This window comes from Oryzias latipes, chromosome 14 (genome assembly GCF_053564925.1).
Source record: "Oryzias latipes strain Hd-rR chromosome 14, Olatipes_Hd-rR_3.1".
Classification (NCBI taxonomy): Eukaryota; Metazoa; Chordata; class Actinopteri; order Beloniformes; family Adrianichthyidae; genus Oryzias; species Oryzias latipes.
The window spans coordinates 15588611-15593717 of record NC_136250.1 but is presented as its reverse complement, the minus strand read 5'-3'; the positions used below and the strand labels follow the sequence as shown (position 1 = coordinate 15593717).

At 35.7% G+C, this 5107-nt stretch overlaps 1 long non-coding RNA gene across 2 annotated transcripts; it reads left to right on the top strand.

Moving 5' to 3' along the window:
• Positions 1 to 391: 391 nt before the first annotated feature.
• Positions 392 to 3229, top strand: LOC144983638 (uncharacterized). Of its 2 annotated transcripts, XR_013647380.1 has the most exons (5): positions 392 to 570; positions 1086 to 1143; positions 1292 to 1353; positions 2165 to 2260; positions 2750 to 3229. It is a non-coding gene; the product is annotated as an uncharacterized LOC144983638 (long non-coding RNA). The 2 variants fall into 2 exon arrangements; XR_013647381.1 differs by lacking the exon at positions 392 to 570 and having other exon boundaries at positions 1005 to 1143.
• The last annotated feature ends 1878 nt before the right edge of the window (positions 3230 to 5107 follow it).

The window sequence follows — 5107 nt, the reverse complement described above, 5'->3', positions numbered from 1 at the left end:
GAGTATGCATGAAACGGAAGTTACTTTGCATGAAAAGGAAGGCACTTTGAATGAAAAGGAAGGCACTTTGAATGAAACGGAAGGCAGATGATTTCTCGTGCTCTGATTGGACGAGAGGCCGCCACCTCCCATTTTGAACACACTCTAAACCCTATCACTTGTACTGACTCATAACTATTAAGGTTACACAACTTAAATGTCATTTTGTAGTTGATTCAACTATAAAGTATTAAGCTTTATCAAGATTTTTTTCAAATTTAACTTAACAGTGCTAAATATTTTAAAGCTTATTTGTATCTGGCACTCAAAAATTTTAAGATCCGTGAAGTAGCGTTATGACGTCATCACGTACTGGTGGGAGGGTCTTTCGTTTTCTCTACGTTAGCTCAGGTGGCCATGTTGGATTTGCCGAATGCGAGTATGCGACGTTTGAAATTGAAAGTCGAGCATTTTATTATCCTGCAAAGCGTTGCGATTTCGTCCCGCTTCAAGACGCCCCAACCTCGGGTTTTTTTTTCATCCGCCTCATCGCTGATGGTGCCGTCTTGTCTTCAGCCCTGATTTAATTTGGTAAGTATCGTTCATGGTTTATGAATGAATGCTTTAAAAATGCTCTTATACTACCGTAAATGTGGTTTACTGTTGTTTAAACATATGTGTGTTATGATTGTTTTAGAGATTAATGTGGAAATGTATACATGATTAGTTTGTCATAGCAGACGTATGGCGAGCCAAACCCAAAATGCATTTCTGCCCGTAAGTTACGACAGTGATGAGGTTTTTTTTTTCAGAGGTAGAAATGATCTGTTATGCTGCAATCACACTAAACATGATCCGCGTGTGAAATTCGCGTTGGAGGCCTCTGTCTGTGGCTAAAGTTTGCTGCTGGACATTTGTCCAAAAATGTCACTCAAAGCCTCTAACGGTTGTGTGGGAGGAGCTACCGCCAACAGTTTTAAGCCTGGTTGCTACATGGAAGCATTGGGTTTTGAATGCAGCTTTAAGCTTTTTATAAATCACTGATCTCCGTTATAAAAAAGGTTTTTGTAAAAATAAATTAATCAACGTGCTCGTGTTGTGTTCAGGTACCGAACTACAGAGTGTTCAGTGTTTCACCTCCAGGTAGACGCCAAGGCCAGCGAGGTAACTTGTCTCCTGATCAGTTATTTGTCTAGAGCTATTTTAAAAAAACAAAAAATGCAATAGGTTGTGTAGTGCAATAAATGTTTTTTGATCAGAATATAATTGAAACATTTTTTAACATTGAAAAATCTCTTTTGGACTTTTTCAGATACTGAACTTCAGAAAGTTCACCAGAAAGTCACCATTTCACCAGAAAAGACCTGTCAGTGGGTGAGTTTTATACTTATTTAATACATTCATCCTGAACTATTACCATTATTAGATTTATACGGCAGCATGGAAACATTTATGCACATTTTAACTAGCCAAAGGTCTAAATAGAGCTGAAATTATTTACAATTTAACTAAACATATTTAGATTGCAGGCTGAAGGTGGCACAATGGAATGGAGGTGCAAGTTGTGTTCTGTTACTTTGGCACTATGCAGTACTACATATAATACTGCAGTACTACATAGCCAATATTCCAAAGTGTTTCCACTGCCATGTATGTGGAGACACTTTGGAATATTGTCATGTCTTTATGACAGTATATTACAATAATAAAATGATGTTGCATTAGCACCATTCCATCATTTGAAACCATGAAAACTCATCTGTCAAGATCTGAAATGGATTTATGTAGAGTAGATGCAGTCAGAGGAAATTGTGCAGTTTTTACATGTTTGTGTAACTTAAAGCTGCCCTTTTCTGAGACTAAGTCCACCAAAACAGACAGGAACTGGCCAGCTTGGTTAGGATTTATGACCTCCAGGTGAATTTCTAATGTGCATAATTCAAAAACGGATAACAAATCATTTGTAAACAGCTGTAAGAAGCCACGGTGTAACTTGCCTTCAAATGACTTTGGGTCTTTGACCTGAAGTGGATCATGACATAAACACTGTATTGTCCTCTTACTAGAAATAGACATCTAGAAAAGGTATCATTTTATTATTTCTTAAAGTTCCTTAAGTAAATATTGGAAGTGTTTGCTCTGCATTTGCTTCAAAGGTAATGGATATTTCTTTTTATTCTTTTAGGACCAGCGTGACGTGAACATGAGACAGGCACTTGTCCTCCTTGCACTTCCTGTTTATCTGCATGAAGATGCCTCCAACTTCTTCAAGACCTGTACAGTAAGTGCACACGACTCCCTGTCAATGGTTTTCACTAATCCTTTAATATTGATTGAGATTTTATTGAGTGACATAATAAATAGGGCAATTGTTTGTAGTTTGTAAACTGAGTGATATTTTTAAATGGTTTTAAAACTGAGACGGAAGATGAAAGGCGAACATCAGGGACTCCTGATTGGAAGGAGTGGAGTTTCGTTTACCTTTTCTGCTCCTGATCCATCATTATTTGAATAAAGAAAAATGAAGCTTTAGTCTTAAATTATTTTATAAATGTCCTCCTTCAGAAAAATGCTAAAGAACTTTTTAAAAACACAATTTTAATTGGAGTTGGTCCTTAAAACATCATAGCCAGTTGATTAAAAGCTAACAGAATGTTAGCATGAAAAGATTCCTATTGACAGATGGCAGGAATGTCAGTTTTGTACATTAGTGTGATGAATATCTTTGAGGGTCTGAACTCATCTGTGTTTTTTGTTTTGTATTTTCCAGAATACCAGACCTCACAGACACTGCTGTGGGTATCTTCTCAGTTGTCGTGGTGATGCTCCTGATGCTGCCGTCAGTGGTCCCACACATCTGGCTGACTAATCTCTTCTAACTCTTCGGGGACATCTATGCTCTGGACCTACAGCACCCCAAAAAACTTGAACTTGCCTTCATATTTATTCAGAATGCTGTCTTGAGCCTTGAGGACAGCAAACCACTGAAAGGACATTTATTGACGCTGAAGAATGTTTCGTTGAGTGAGTCTTCCAGAATGGACTATTTGTTGGTTTAAGTGTTATGTAACTAATGTGTTTTGTTGTGATCATTTGCTTTTTCTGCCGTAAAATACAAAACCAACTCTTTTTGTCAATATGTTGTGTGGCACTCTTATAATGCAGTTTTATTGCACTTATTGTTTCTTCATCCTCTTGATATTTGTGCTTTTTTTTAAAGAGCAATTAAAAAAAGTGTATTAAGCAATCACTATTGTGTGGCCTTCACGTTTGTTGGTTTTTATCAATGTTAGCCTTTAAAATGTAGTGGGGCAGTATCAATATCTCTGTTTAGAATACATTTTAAGCTGAAGAATTTTAAATATTTTCAATGCTACACATTTAATGAGTTAAAGAATTTATAAAGCATTTGAGTGAATTTTACATATTTTATGAGTTGAGTAATATAAAAATATAGTTAGTTAAAGCGTTTTTTAGTTGGAAAATATTAAAAACTTTAAGTAAATAATCTCTCTTTTATAAGTTGAGGAATCTTAATATTTTTTATATGAAATAATACAAATGTAAGCCAACTGACAATATGAATTTTAATAAATGTTAACTTAAAAGTTTTAATAATATAACTTAACTGTTGCGTAATCTGTTACAAAATAATTTTTAAGTTCAGTCAACTCGCTAGGGATTACAGTGCAGACGCTAACATGAACAAGCAAGAAATCCCAAATTAACAGACTTGTGGTGTGGAAAGGTATGTTTTTCAGCTAGCAGGAATAATCAAAGTATCCGTTCTCTGTTTCAAAATGAGATTGCCACAAAACCGTATGTTATCTCATACTGGAACAGCTTTGGATGTAGAATTCAGTGGGAAAAGGTTTGGACCCTGCCACAAAAGTATTTCATCACCAATAAAATCAGAGAAATTTCTTTCAAAATTCTTCACAAATTTTATCCAGTGAAACATTTCTTTACTAAGTTTAAAAAAGATCTGGACATCAACTGTTCATTCTGTCATTCCTCACCAGAAACTGTGCCTCATCTTTTTTGGTTTTGCTCTTTCACTCAACTATTTTGGAAAGATGTGATACATTTTATAAGAACTCATCTATGTGAAGATTATAGATTATTTTACGAGCATATTATTTTTGGATATTTTACACAAGAAAGACTTAATGCAGAAAAAATATATGTAGTTAATTTACTTATAATTATGGCTAAATACTTTATACACAAGTGTAAATATGCCAACAAAAAAACCGTGTTTTATGTTTTTCAGAAAGAAATGGTTTTGTATGTGAACAGTATTAAATCTTCCACTAACAAAAAAGCTGTCAGAACAGTTGAAACATGGTCTCTCCTGAAACTTTAACAGATTCCTTTGCCTTATTATTTTTGTTTTCTTTTTGCATAACCTGTTTTACATGGTTATCATTATGTTTTTTTGTTCATTCTCATGGCGAACGTGAAGATTGTATTTTGCACACAGTGGAGTTTAGTGTTTGGTATTTTGTATGTGCAAGATATTGTTAATAAAGTTTATTTTTTTTTAAAAACGAACCGGCAAGAAGTAGCCACGGGGGTCCTGCAGCCATCGGAACCTTAACAAATATTTCATCTCCACCTCACCGTTGCCTTTTTTAAGAAATGACAGCTGGTTTTCCCACATTTATATGTAGTTATGGATCGAAAACAAGAGGAATTTGTTTTAATGTAAATGCGTGTTCCAGCGTCTACAGGAAGTGTCGCCCATAATTCACGCAAAGGCTCATGGGGGCTAGGAATAAGGTGGATACGGATTTTCTGTTTCGGTGGCACTTCTATTACCATTATTGGTATTTGAGACATTCCTTTGTGTCTCTAGAGATGCAGACAGATTTGTGACCACTTGAGGTGAAGATAAAATATTTCTTAAGGTTCCGATGGCCTTCTTATTGGTTCGTGTTAGCGTCTGTTCAAAATGGGAGGTGGCGGCCTCTCGTCCAATCAGAGCACGAGAAATCATCTGCCTTCCGTTTCATTCAAAGTGCCTTCCTTTTCATTCAAAGTGCCTTCCTTTTCATGCAAAGTAACTTCCGTTTCATGCATACTCCTCTCTCACACACACATATAAACTCTTCCTCACACGTTCATA